Source organism: Anomaloglossus baeobatrachus, unplaced genomic scaffold (genome assembly GCF_048569485.1).
Source record: "Anomaloglossus baeobatrachus isolate aAnoBae1 unplaced genomic scaffold, aAnoBae1.hap1 Scaffold_143, whole genome shotgun sequence".
Taxonomy (NCBI): domain Eukaryota; kingdom Metazoa; phylum Chordata; class Amphibia; order Anura; family Aromobatidae; genus Anomaloglossus; species Anomaloglossus baeobatrachus.
The window spans coordinates 163451-178631 of NW_027441913.1; the positions used below are offsets into that span (position 1 = coordinate 163451).

Consider the following 15181-nt stretch of genomic DNA (forward strand, 5'->3'; position numbering starts at 1 on the left):
ACTTTCCTATTCATCACATGCGCTGTGTTGTGCACACGCTGCAGCTGGCAATGAGAGAGTCTGCAAGAGGGACCCCGGTTTCACACATCCGGCTTTTCACCGGTTTGGCGGATGCGGCGGACTCCAGTACAGTGTATACAGTACAGTGGCAGCGCGACAAACGCCGGTCACATGCTGTCATGTGACCCGGAAGTTGTGGTGTTGCCACTGTACTGTATCGTACTATACTGGCGTGCGCCGCATCCGCCAAACTGGTGAAAAGCCGGATGTGTGAAACTGGGCGGACATGCTGGAAATCTAATTGGATAAGTGAGGAAGTTGGTTATTGCCGCCAGAACCCCTAAAATTGATTCCATCTTGAAGAAATGTGCTGGGAAAGGGGCAATTGTTGATCAAGCCACTCGGTGAGGCAGCACTTATTTAATGACTGAGCGATTGCTTGAACTAAAATCATTTCTTATAGATATGGTAAACCCTCAAGTAACCTTAAATGAAGGTCATTGGACACAGGTGGCTAAATTGAAGGAATTGCTTAATCACCCATTTACCGTGACTAAAAAATTACAAGCTGAGGATTTAACTCCTGGCATTTTCATATGGGAGTGGAAGAACTTGCTATTTTGCCTGTCCCAAAGAGGAGGTTTAATGGGCTGCAATACCAAGACAGGTTATTAAACTTGGGGTTATTTAGTTTGGAAAAACGAAGGCTTAGGGGGGATCTAATCACAATGTATAAATATATGAGGGGACAGTACAGAGACCTTTCCAAAGATCTTTTTACACCTAGGCCTGCGACTGGAACACGGGGGCATCCGCTACGTCTTGAGGAAAGAAGGTTTAATCATAATCACAGACGAGGATTCTTTACTGTACGAGCAGTGAGACTGTGGAACTCTCTGCCGCATGATGTTGTAATGAGTGATTCACTACTAACATTTAAGCAGAGCCTTGACGCCTTTCTTGAAAAATGTAATATTACCAGTTATGTATATTAGATTTTATGACAGGGTATTGATCCAGGGAACTAGTCTGATTGCCGGATGTGGAGTCAGGAAGGACATTTTTTCCCCATTGGAATTTGTTTGCCACATTGAGGTTTTTTTTGCCTTCCTCTGGATCAACATGTTAGGCTACGGGTTGAACTAGATGGACTAAGGGGTACTTTGCACACTACGACATCGCAGGTGCGATGTCGGTGCGGTCAAATTGAAAATGACGCACTTCCGGCATCGCATGCGACATCGTAGTGTGTAAAGCCTAGATGATACGATTAACGAGCGCAAAAGCGTCGTAATCGTATCATCGGTGCAGCGTCGGCGTAATCCATGATTACGCTGACGCGACAGTCCGATGTTGTTCCTCGCTCCTGCGGCAGCACACATCGCTGTGTGTGAAGCCGCAGGAGCGAGGAACATCTCCTACCGGCGTCACTGCGGCTTCCGTAGGATATGCGGATGGAAGGAGGTGGGCGGGATGTTTACGTCCCGCTCATCTCCGCCCCTCCGCTCCTATTGGCCGCCTGCCGTGTGACGTCGCAGTGACGCCGAACGACCCGCCCCCTTAATAAGGAGGCAGGCCGCCGGCCAGAGCGACGGTCGCAGGACAGGTGAGTCCATGTGAAGCTGCCGTAGCGATAATGTTCACTACGGCAGCTATCACAAGGATATCGCAGTTGCGACGGGGGCGGGCACTATCGCGCTCGGCATCGCAGCATCGGCCTGCGATGTCGCAGCGTGCAAAGTGCCCCTCAGAGTCTCCCTTCAACCTTAAAAACTATGATACTAGGATACTATGAAACACGCACACGCGGGTACGCCGCACGGAGACACGTGCAGTGAAAAATCACTGACGTGTGAGCAGACCCATTCATTATAATGGGTCTGCGTATGTCAGTGATTCTGGTACGTTTAAAAAAAAGCACAAACGTACCAGAATCACTGACGTGTGAAAGGGGCCTAAAGGGGATGAATAATATTGCATGCCCCACTTTTCACCTATTTATTTTTTTTAAAAAAGGTTTAAAATAAGCAATAAATTTCATTCACCTTCACAATTGTGTCCACTTTTTGTTGATTCTTCATTTTTATCTTCATGTTTGAAGCCTGAAATGTGGGAAAAGGTTGAAAAAAATCAAGGGGGCCGAATACTTTCACAAGGCACTGTATATAGGCTGCATATAGTGCAGTGTATATAGGCTGAGTATAGTGCAGTGTGTATATATAGGCAGTGTATATGATCTGCGTATGCAGTGTACATAGGCTAAGTGCTGTATATATAGGCTGCGTATGCAGTATACAAAGGCTAAGTGTAGTGTATATAGGCTGTATATATAGGCTGCGTATAGTGCAGTGTATATAGGCTAAGTAGTGTATATATAGGCTGCGTGTAGGGCAGTGTCTATAGGCTGCGTGTAGGGCAGTGTCTATAGGCTGCGTGTAGGGCAGTGTCTATAGGCTGCGTGTAGGGCAGTGTCTTTAGGCTGCGTGTAGGGCAGTGTCTATAGGCTGCGTGTAGGGCAGTGTCTAGGCTGCGTGTAGGGCAGTGTCTATAGGCTGCGTGTAGGGCAGTGTCTATAGGCTGCGTGTAGGGCAGTGTCAATAGGCTGCGTGTAGGGCAGTGTATACAGGCTGTTTACAGTGTGGCATTGTGTGTATATAGTATATACTTGCACACAGTCTGTTGTAGGAGTTTCTCGTGACCCGGTACATTTCAGGTAGGTGCAGATGTGTGGTATGTGTACATTGTGTCCCCGGGGGGAGAGCTACGCACGCACATCACTTATCTGCCAGCATGTCATCCACACACAAACAGAGAACCACAGCAGCACAGAGGATCTCAGGCTCAGGCTTGTGTAAGGTGTTCTTGCCTGCATGTGATATTATGTAGTAAATGGTAAGATGTGGTTATTGCATCATAACGTTATCATTTGTAATGTATGCTGCACAGTCGTCGGCTTTATAAATCTCTGACTCCCCGACAGACCCAAATATACGTAAATGAAAAAAAGTAAAAAATAATCATGGTGCCCTCTGCTGGTGACACCTACTGCTGCAGCAAACTGAGATCATGGTGCCCTCTGCTGGTGACACCTATTGCTCTAGTAGAATGAAATCGTTGTGCCCTCTGCTGGCAACACATACTGTATTGCTGCAGTAGACTGAGATCATGGTGCCCTCTGCTGGTAACACCAATTGCTTCAGCAGACTGAGTTCATGGTGCCCTCTGCTAGTGAAATGTACTGCTCCAGGAGACTGACCTCATTATGTACTCTACTTGTTACAATTACTGCTGCAGTAGACTGATGGTGCTCTCTGCTGGTGATATCAGCTACTGCTCTGCTGGTGACACCTACTGATGTAGTAGATTGAGATCATGGTGCCCTTTGCTGGTGACACCTACTGCTGCAGTAGACTGATAATGGTGCCCTCTGCTGGTGATAGCTACTGCTGCAGTAGACCGGGATCATGTTGCCCTCTGCTGGCGATATCAGCTACTACTGCAGTAGAAAATGTGGACCTGGGCATCCCTCCAGCTTTCCCACACTCTACTATACATCTTTCCGTGAGCTCCTGGCTTTTCCATGTTCTGCTATAAATCGTTCCCTCAGTACACATCTTTCCCATGCTCTGCTACACAGTTTCATCAGCACCCAGTTTTCCCATGATATGAGAGCATGGAAAGCTGGGTGCTGAGGAAGGTGTATAGCAGAGCATGGGAAAGCTGGGTACTGAGGGAGGGAGCTTCTTTCTCTCACCAACTTGCCCATGTTTGTATCTTTGTTCCCCATCCTTGTATATAATATGTCCCTATCATACTACATGATCCCCATCCTGGTACATATGACCCCCATCACGCCGCATGCAGTGAAATAAAAAAAAAATAAAAAATGACCAATTATACTCACCTCCCCTTGGCTTGCCTGGATATCCTCCTTTAAAAAGGGAACCTACTTCCGGTTCCGGCGCTGTGATGTGAGGACGCGGGAGACAGAGCTCCGCACGTTCCTCAGCCCCACACACTGACTACAAGAACCCCACGGCCGGGGGAGGAGGCGGAGAAAGGGAGGCGAGGAGCAGGAGGTGACCGTGCATGGAGCGGTACCTCCTCCGGAGCGGCGGCAGACAGCTGGAGCAGGGTGCTGCAGAGAGAGCAGTGCACATGGAGCGCAAAATGGCGGCCGCGGGCCGCGGCGGTATGCAGGTAGGTGAGCGGGGACGGATGGAGGAGGAGGAGGGGGAGCAGCTGAGAGAGCAGCAAAGAGCTCGGCAACACGCTCAGCAGACAGCCCAGCAGCACGAGCAGCAGGCAGCCGAGCAGCAGACAGCCCAGCAGCAGACAGCCCAGCACAAGCAGCAGACAGCCCAGCACCACGAGCAACAGACAGCCCAGCAGCAGGCAGCCGAGCAGCAGACAGCCCAGCACCACGAGCAGCAAACAGCCCAGCACCAGCAGCAGGCAGCCCAGCACCACGAGCAGCAGATAACCCAGCAGCAGGCAGCCGAGCAGCACGAGCAACAGACAACCCAGCAGCACCAGCAGCAGACAGCCCAGCACAAGCAGCAGACAGCCCAGCACCAGCAGCAGACAGCCCAGCACCACGAGCAACAGACAGCCCAGCAGCAGGCAGCCGAGCAGCAGACAGCCCAGCACCACGAGCAGCAAACAGCCCAGCACCACGAGCAACAGACAGCCCAGCAGCAGGCAGCCGAGCAGCAGACAGCCCAGCACCACGAGCAGCAAACAGCCCAGCACCAGCAGCAGGCAGCCCAGCACCACGAGCAGCAGATAACCCAGCAGCACCAGCAGCAGACAGCCTGGCAGCACGAGCAGCAGACAGCTCAGCAGCTCAGCCAGTTCCCAGGCCTGCAAATTGATTATGACCGTCTGGCTGGAGCAGTGGCAGTGCACCTGGCAGACAAGATCAAAGACTCTCTAGAGGCCATGGTGGGGGCAGTGCTAGCACCCTTAAAGGAACAGATCACACAGCAGGGAGCCAGGATGTCAGAGATGGAGCAAAGAATCTCTGACACAGAGGACCAGGTGACAGCATTAAAGGGGCTGCTGCAGGAGATGGTGGAGGGATCCCAGGCCATGAGAGACAAACTAGAGGATCTGGAAAACCGCTCCAGAAGAAGCAATTTAAGGCTGGTGGGTTTGCCAGAATCTATAAGCATGCGGCAATTGGACAACATATGTGAAGAAGAGCTCCCCAAGGCGCTAGGTCTAACGCACAAATGCAGGGTGGAAAGAGCGCACAGAGTGGGCCCTGTAAGAGAGCGTCCAGGCACAGGAGGAACAAATGGGAAGGAAGACAGCATGGGAGTGACGGGACCAGCCAGGCCGCGCCAAGTGATAATAAAATACTTGGAATACAAAGACAAAGAAGAGATACTGCGAGCGTTTAGAGGAAGGAGGACCCCACTGTCTCTACAAGGGCATAAGGTGCTGATCTTCGGTGACTACTCGGCGGAGGTTACACGCAAAAGGAAAGCCTTCAGTAAGATGTGTACCGCGCTGTATCGTAAAGGCATAAAATTCCAACTGCTGTATCCTGCAATACTGAGAGTAACAAGACGTGATGGATCCCTTTTTGCGACGAAAGACTTGAGTGAGGCGGAGAGATGGATGGAGGAGATGGAGAACAGAAACCAGACGGAGGACTTCCCGGAGAGGCAACATACTCGGCAAGGAAGAGAGGAGGAAAGCCGGGCATCGGGCCGGAACGACTGGATGAAGGGGAAGGAGATACATGCAGGAAGTCCAAAAGCAAGGAGGTCGCCGTCGCGTTGGCCTGGAAACCAGAAGATGGGAGCGCCATGAGAGAGGCTGCAAGGAGAAGAATCGATATTTTTGAACTGAACTGAGGGGCCCAAGAGAGAGGGGACTGACGGAATGCAGGGGATGAGTAACATCTACTGTTTATTATTGCATTTTTACTTTCTGCTTCCACTTCCTACTTCCACTTCATAGTGCCTCTTACACTTTTCTTACACTTCCTTTTCCACCCCATCTACCTCTTCCTACTTCTTTTTCCACTTCCTCTTCTAATTCCTACTTCCTCTTCCACTTCCTACTTCCTCTTCCACTTCCACTTCCACCTCCTACTTCCTCTTCCACTTCCTCTTCCACTTCCTACTTCCTCTTCCACTTCCTCTTCCACCTCCTACTTCCACTTCCTCTTCCACTTCCTACTTACATCCACTTCCTACTTCCACCTCCTGTCCCACTTCCTCTTTCACTTCCTACTTCCTTTTCCACTTCCTCTTCTACTTCCTTTTGCACTTCCTACTTCCTCTTCCACTTCCTCTTCCACTTCCTACTTCCTCTTCCACCTCCGCTTCCACTTCCTACTTCCACTTCCTACTTCCTCTTCCACTTCCTCTTCCACCTCCTCTTCCACTTCCTTCTTCCTCTTCCACTTCCTACTTCCTCTACCACTTCCACTTCCCTTTCCATTTCCTACTTCCTCTTCCACTTCCTTTTCCATTTCCTACTTTCTCTTCCACTTCCTCTTCCTTTTCCACTTCCTACTTCCTCTTCCACTTCCTTTTCCACTTCCACTTCCTACTCCCACTTCCTCTTCCACTTCCTACTTCCTCTTCCTACTTCCTCTTCCTACTTCCACTTCCTCTTCCACTTCCTTTTCCACTTTACACTTCCTCTTCCACTTTCTTTTCCTCTTCCTCTTACACTTCCTTTTCCACTTCCTACTTCCTCTTCCTACTTCCACTTTTTTTTTTCTCTTCTTCTTGTAGGCTTTTCCATTCTTTTCTCTTTCTCTTCAGTTCCCCACGCCTCTTCAATCTATATGGATCAAGGTGCCCTGCCCCCTCGGGGGTGTAGGGGATCCTAACATCTATGGGGGACCGGGTTTCTCTCTCTTTAGTATCTACTGAAAAATCGCTCTTCTGGTAGCCAGGTCACTTATGCTGATGGGAGGTGGAGTGAAATTGAGACCAGAGGCAACAAATAATAGGTATGGGCAATGAGGGAGGGGGCATTGTATGCTGGCACGGCTATTGACCAGGAAGGCCTTGCTCTGGTGTGTTAGATAAGGCTACTTTCACACATCCGGCTTGAGCTCTGCGGCTCAATCCGGCTGTGTAAGCTATGCAACGGATGCGGTGAAAACACCGCATCCTTTGCATAAGTTTTTCCCATGCGGCCCGCCCGGTTTTTGCCGCTTGCGGCATGCTACTGAGCATGCGCAGTGGCAAAAACCGCATGCGGCGGCCGGATGCGGTATTTGCCGCATCGCGCCGCATCCGGCCGCCATAGGCATGCATTGAGAGATGCGCCGCATCGGCCGAATGCGGCGCGATGCGGTTTTTTTTGCCGCACGAAAAAACGTGCCAGGCAACGTTCCATCCGGCCGCCGCATCGGCTAAATCTGCCGCATGCGGCAAAAACCGGATGGAACGCAAGGCCATGCGGCACAATGCGGCACTAATTAAAGTCTATGCAGGAAAATCGCAACCGGCAGCAAAAAAAGCCGGTTGCGATTTTCCTGCAAAGTGCCGGATTGTGCCGCAGAGCAAAAACCGGATGTGTGAAAGTAGCCTAACAGAACAATGGGGGACAGGGCATATGTAAATGTGAATCAGTTGGCTGAGAGGGGATTGCGGAGCCAGGAGCATCACAGAAAAAATGGAAGTGATGAGACGATTGATTGTAAAGGGGGGGACAGTTGAGGGGTTGTTAGTTGACAATAGATTTAGGTTGAATAGTTGGGTTCAGGGAAAGCAACGCTATAAGAACACCGAAAGAAAACTGAGGGCAGTTGGGGGGGTAGCCACCAGGTTTATAGTTAATGCCAAGAAGGGGACACAAGGTTGCGCCCAGGCAATACATAGTTGTCAGTACGCAGCGGAGTTAAGGCAGGGAAAAGACCAGGGAAAGGCGCCAAGACACACACAAGTTAGAACATATAGCGACACAAATGTCCCGAGATGTTGGGATAATGGTTAAATTAGTCACTTGGAACGTAAAAGGTTTGAAGTCTCCACATAAGCGCATGATGATATTACGACACCTTAAAAGACTGAAGGTAGATATCGCACTACTGCAGGAGACCCACCTGCAAAAAGGGGATTTTTTTCGTATGCAAAAATTATGTGTGGGGGCGGTAGTCGGGTCGGGATCCCAGGGAAGGAAGGCAGGGGTAATGATCTTAATAAACAAACACTTTACTCACGAAATAGTGTCCCAAGACAGTGATGATGGTGGGAGGTACATACATATCAAATTAACTAGCCCGCAGGGAGAGTTTAGCATACACAATATATACGCCCCTAATAACGAACAAAAAGCCTTCTTTGACTTTATCACCAACAAATTGGGAGTGGATGTAGACCCAAATAAGATAGTGGGGGGAGATTTTAATGCAGTAGTTTCGAAAGAGGAGGATAGGAGGTATGGCAAGGAACAAGGTAGGCAGAGTAGGAATACAAAGGGTTTGATGGCCAAATTACTGGAAGACACAAATCTGCAGGACAGTTGGAGAACGCAACACCCATATGAACGTGAATTTACACACTACTCACACCCACACGAAGCATGGTCAAGGATTGACTTTATGTTAGTAGACCAAAGACTCTGGCACAGGGTCAAGGATGTAGACATAGAGAACATGGTTATATCCGACCACAGCCCGGTGACCTTAGACTTAAATGACAGAATACAGAGGGGCTCGGATTATATATGGAGATTTCCATCATTCTTACTCAAAGATAAAGATTTTATTAAAACATTAAAGGAGTGGTGGGAGGAATATTGCGGCACTAACAGCGGGCACGAGGAAGAGGCAATGCTATTCTGGGAAACAGCGAAAGTAGTATTAAGGGGGAGACTGATGGGGCATGTAGCCAAAATCAGGACACAGACGCAAAAACATTACCAGGAGGCAAGCACTAGTTTGAGAGAGAAATACACAAGGTACCTAGAAAACAAATCCCAAAAAGCAAAAGAAGAGTGGAAGGAAGCAAAACAAGAGTTTGACATGTGGGTAGGAAAACGAGAAGAACTAGTAAGGTCCCAGCAGGAGGTTGACTTGCACAGATTTGGCAATAAGGCAGGTAAACTGCTGGCTAACCTGGCAAAGGGAAGACGACCGTTGACATTAATAGCTAGTATGACAAGACAGGATGGGACCAAATCGACGAATCCGCAGGAGATCAACCAGATCTTGGGGGAATACTATGCCAAACTATATAGTAAGGGGGATGAAAATGGAGAAGGAGGGAGGGAGTGGCTAAAGACATTAGGACTTACACAAATAACCGAGGACGAACTGACTAGACTGAACGCGGACATCACAATAGAGGAAGTGAAAACAACAATAGGAGAACTGAGTATACATAAAGCACCGGGGCCTGACGGGTTCAATGGGGAATTCTATAAAGTACTAAAGGAGGAAATATCACCAACGCTGACACGTATGTTTAATAAAATGTTAGGGGGTACGGGAATGTCTAGCCACCTTAACACTGCATATATAAAACTTTTACCCAAGGGAGATAAAAATTTGGACAATCCAACGAATTATAGACCAATCTCACTAATCAACCAAGACCTTAAACTAGTGGCCAAATTGATGGCCAATCGATTGGCAGAGGTATTACCAAGGCTAATTTCTCCCGCCCAATCGGGGTTTGTAAAGGGGAGAGCAGCCGTGACGAACGTAAGAAAGGCCATGATAGTAATGGACGCCATCAGACACAGGGATCTACAAGGAGGGGAGTTGCCAGCCATGATCACGTTGGATGCTGAAAAAGCGTTTGATAATGTGCAGTGGCCATGGCTGGAAACAGTCCTAGATAATATGGGCTTCAGGGGAGCATTCAGAACATTTATAGGTATACTATATGCAAACCCTCAGGCAAGAGTGGCGACACCCGGATTTTTGTCACGACCCTTCTCTTTGACCAAAGGGACGAGACAGGGGTGTCCGCTGTCTCCTCTCTTGTTCAATCTAGCCATTGAGCCATTATCAAAACTGATCAATGGAGGAGACTGCTTTGAGGGCATTAACATTGGAACGGAAAAAGTACATTCAGCTCTATTCGCGGACGATATCATATTATTCATGAATAGACCACAGAATGACCTTTTAAAAACAATACAACAGATAGAGAGATTTGGGTCTATGGCAGGTTTTAAATTGAACAAGATATAATGTGAAATACTGTTTCTGAATGAGCGAACCATGTCATCCCTGAAAACCTATGGAATAGGGGATAACATATGTGGGATACCGATAGCAAAAACTCATCTTAAATACCTGGGGATCCAGATGGGACGCCAGCCTGCCTCCATTTATGAATTAAACTTCAAACCGTTGATACAGAAAATAGAACGAGAGCTAAAGATGTGGGAGGGGCTGCCGCTATCCCTGCTAGGTATAAGATGTGGGAGGGGCTGCCGCTATCCCTGCTAGGTATAAGATGTGGGAGGGGCTGCCGCTATCCCTGCTAGGTATAAGATGTGGGAGGGGCTGCCGCTATCCCTGCTAGGTATAAGATGTGGGAGGGGCTGCTGCTATCCCTGCTAGGTATAAGATGTGGGAGGGGCTGCCGCTATCCCTGCTAGGTATAAGATGTGGGAGGGGCTGCCGCTATCCCTGCTAGGTAGAAACCACCTCATAAAAATGATGAGTTTCTCGAAGCTGCTATACCCAATGCAGACTATCCCTATATTATTAAAGCATGCGGATGTAAACAGACTGAATAAAGCATTTACAAGCTTCCTATGGAAGAGAAAAAAACCAAGAATTAGGGCGGAAAAACTAATGCTACCACTGGAAGAGGAATCAAGATGCCAAATGTGAGAGGCTACAACCTTGCATGCTTGATGAGGCACATAATAGACTGGCTGAGGAAGACAAATAGCTATTCTAACATAAAATTGGAAAGTGAGTACTGTAGACCATGGGACTTGGGGGCAATATTACACACGTCATTGGCCAATATTCCGAGGAAACTTAAGCACTCCCTGGTATGTAGTGTGAGGTAGCGCGGTCGGCTGCGCAGCAGAAGACACGGGATCCAGGCATTTAAGGTTCACAGCACACGGTGTTTAATGTCCAAACAAAAATCCACAGCAATATACATGTCTCTCCAGCAGAGACTCAGGGAGTTGTGATCACCTCCCCACACCCGGCACACCTGCCCCTCATTCCTGTTTCCATTTAACCCTTCCTTCAGCCTGTAGGGAAACAGCATTAACCCTAGAGTGGATTTACTTTCTATCATGGAGTGAGCATAACCGGGGCGAGACATACCGGCCGTCATAGATAACCCCGGTCACAGTCTCACATACCCCCCCCCTCAGTTCAAGCTTGCGGGGTTGAACTCCCGCCATCAAACACGGGCCGCGGGACAAGGCATCGGCGTTGCCCTGCAACCTACCGGCCCGGTGTTCAACCGTAAACCGGAAGTTCTGCAGAGAAAGGAACCACCGGGTAACCCGGGCATTCCGTTCCTTGGCGGACCTCATCCAGACCAGTGGAGAGTGATCCGTCACCAAGCGAAACTGCCGTCCCAGCAGGTAATAGCGTAGGGACTCCAAGGCCCACTTGATCGCCAGGCACTCCTTCTCCACTACGCTATAATTCCGCTCGGGAGGGGTGAGCTTCCTACTTAAGAAGGTGACGGGGTGTTCCTCCCCCTGAACCACCTGAGACAACACTGCCCCCAGGCCGACCTCTGAGGCGTCAGTCTGTACTATGAACTCCTTCCGGAAATCAGGGTATACGAGAACGGGCTGTCCGCACAGGACCCCCTTCAGGGCCCGGAAGGAGTCCTCGGCCTGCGGAGTCCAGCGCACCATGACGGACTTCTTGCCTTTGAGAAGGTCCGTCAAGGGGGCTGATAGTCCCGCAAAATCCTTTACAAACCTCCTGTAGTACCCCACGATACCCAGGAAGGCCCTAACCTGCTTTGTGGTCAGGGGTCTAGGCCACTTCTGGATCGCCTCAACCTTGTTAATTTGGGGCTTAATCACTCCTTGGCCTATCACGTAGCCCAAGTAGCGGGCTTCCGTGAGTCCCAACGCACATTTCTTGGGATTGGCTGTCAATCCGGCTGTTCGAAGCGCGTCCACCACCGCTTGTACCTGTTCCAAGTGGGTCTGCCAATCGGAGCTGTAAATAATGATGTCATCAAGGTACGCTGATGCATACGCCTGGTGGGGTTCCAGCACCAAGTCCATCAACCTCTGGAACGTGGCCGGAGCGCCATGTAACCCAAAAGGCAAGACAACATAGTGGAAGAGACCCTCCGGCGTAACAAAAGCGGTTTTCTCCTTGGCGGACTCCGTCAGTGGCACCTGCCAGTACCCCTTGGTCAGGTCGAGCGTGGTAAAATATCGCGCCTGTCCCAGCCTATCAATCAGCTCATCCACCCGGGGCATGGGGTAGAGATCGAACTTGGATATTTCGTTCAATCTCCTAAAGTCATTGCAGAACCTTAAGGAGCCATCGGGTTTTGGTATTAGGACAATCGGACTAGCCCATTCACTCCGGGATTTTTCGATGACCCCCAGGCGTAACATTGTCTTTACTTCCTCCGATATGGCTTGTCGTCGAGCCTCCGGTACCCGGTATGACTTCAGGCGTACCTTCAGGTGGGGCTCGGTGACAATATCATGTCGTATCAGACTGGTCCTACCGGGCAGCTCGGAGAAGACATCGGGGTTCTGCTGAACCAACCGTCTGGCCTCTCGCCTCTGAGTCTTGGTGAGGGCTTCTCCAATCCTTACTTCCGGTTCGTCTTCTCCGGAGGTCGCTGGAGCCGGAGGTGAACGACCCGAAGAGGAGGGAGATGGGGAAAAAACAACCATCAGGCTTTCCCGTTCCTGCCATGGTTTTAATAGGTTGACATGGTATATTTGTTCAGGTTTACGCCTACCGGGCTGCAATACTTTATAGTTGACCACCCCGACTCTTTCCTTTATCTCGTAGGGGCCTTGCCACTGAGCCAGGAATTTACTCTCCGCCGTGGGGATCAATACCAACACCCGATCCCCGGGTTTAAAGGTCCGCACGGTGGCTTGTCTATTGTAGCGGCCGCTTTGCGCGGCCTGGGCCTCCTGTAAATGCTCCTTCACAATTGGCATGACCGCGCTTATGCGGTTCTGCATTCCTAAAATGTGTTCAATCACACTTTTATGGGGGGTGGGCTCTTGCTCCCATGTTTCCTTTGCCAGGTCCAACAATCCCCGGGGATGTCGCCCGTATAACAATTCAAAAGGCGAAAACCCCGTGGATGCCTGTGGCACCTCTCGTATGGCAAACATCAAATAGGGAAGCATCATATCCCAGTCTTTCCCGTCTTTGGAGATCACCCTTTTTAGCATGGTTTTCAGGGTTTTATTGAATCGTTCTACTAACCCATCCGTCTGAGGATGATACACAGACGTACGCAACTGCTTGATCTGGAGTAGCCGGCATAGTTCTTTGGTCACTTTAGACATGAATGGGGTCCCCTGATCCGTAAGGATCTCCTTGGGCAACCCCACCCGGCAGAACACAGCGAACAACTCCCGAGCTATAAGCTTCGCCGCAGTATGTCTGAGAGGTATCGCCTCTGGATACCGGGTGGCATAGTCTACGATCACTAGGATGTGTTGATGCCCTCGAGCAGACTTTACGAGGGGCCCCACCAGATCCATCCCTATCCGTTCAAAAGGGACCTCTATAATGGGTAACGGCACCAACGGACTGCGAAAGTGGACCAGGGGTGCGGTAAGCTGACACTCCGGGCAGGTTTCGCAGAACCGTTTTACCTCCCCAAAAACCCCGGGCCAATAAAACCTTTGCAATATTCGCTCCTGCGTTTTCTTGACCCCTAAGTGGCCACTCATCAGGTGTTTATGAGCCAAGTCTAGGACCCGTCGGCGATACGGCTGGGGCACCACCAACTGCTCTACCCCCACGCCCCGTATTTCATCTACCCGGTAGAGTAAATCCTGTTTAAGAGCGAAATGGGGGTACCTTACCTGGGCACCGGGCAGCTGTGCCACCCCGTCAACTACTGTCACCCGACTCCGGGCATGTATTAATGTAGGGTCCTGGAGTTGGGCTGTCCCAAACGTATCCGGGGACGCCTCCAAGTCCGGGATGGGTTCGACCGTCTCAGCCTCTCCTGCCAATACCTCTAGGGGCGACCTATCGGGTTCACATTCTGTCCCTATCATGGGAACCCCTACGGCAGGCGTCCCGGATTCGGGATTGTAGGGCTCAGGTCCCGGACTGACCAATATCTGAGGGGACTTAGGAGGTCCCTTCCATAAAGTCCAAAAATAGGGCAGATCCCTTCCTAGGATCACGTCATAGGGAAGAGTGTCAATAAGTCCCACCTCATGTTGCACCTGACCGCAAGGTGCTGTGATGGTGACCATCCCCGTGGGATAGTCTCGGCGGTCCCCATGTATGCAAACCACCCCCACGGTACGTCCTGTGGCCATTACTTTAGCCCTTAGGGTTGATCGCACGAGGGTCACTAAGCTTCCGGAATCCAACAAGCCTATAACCGGACATCCATTCACCTGTATTTGGCACAAGTGGGGCTCAGTCTCTGGGGGAACCAGGTCAGCGGTACACACCACCTGAGCATACATTGAACCCCGCCGGGTGACCCCACAGTCCATGGGCTCCGTGGTGAGTGGACACTGGGCTTCCATATGTCCCACCCGCTGGCACCGCCAACATCTAATAGGGAAGGAAACCCCCTTGACGAGTTGTCGTTTAGGGTACAGAACCTTCCGGACCTCAGGGACGGCGGCCGCGGCCTCCGACGGGACGGTAGCGGACTCCTGCACCGGTGTCGGCGGTGGGTCCTTGGCCCTAGGCTTGGAGGGGCCGGACCGACGGGCGGTACGCAAAGTCTCAGTGTCCCGTATCAAGTCCTGCGTAGCCACATGCCGCTCTACCAGGGACACTAATTGGTCCAGGGTACTCGGGTCACCCTGTCCTACCCACCGTTGAACGGTGACGGGTAAAGTGCGCACAAAACGATCCACTACTACCCTTTCCACCATTTGCGCCGGGCTCAGAGTGTCAGGCTGCAACCACTTTTTTACAAGATGTAATAAGTCATAGGCCTGGGAGCGTACGGGTTTGGCTTCCTCATAGAACCACTGATTTACTCGCTGAGCCCGTACATAGGTATTTACCCCCAACCGA

The 15181-nt window shown here is 50.5% G+C and overlaps 1 protein-coding gene across 1 annotated transcript in view; it reads left to right on the forward strand.

Annotated features, from left to right (window-relative positions):
• Window positions 1-15181, forward strand: part of LOC142260629 (uncharacterized) — a 220650-nt gene that overhangs the window by 99174 nt on the left and 106295 nt on the right. The gene's annotated exons all lie outside the window — the stretch shown is intronic.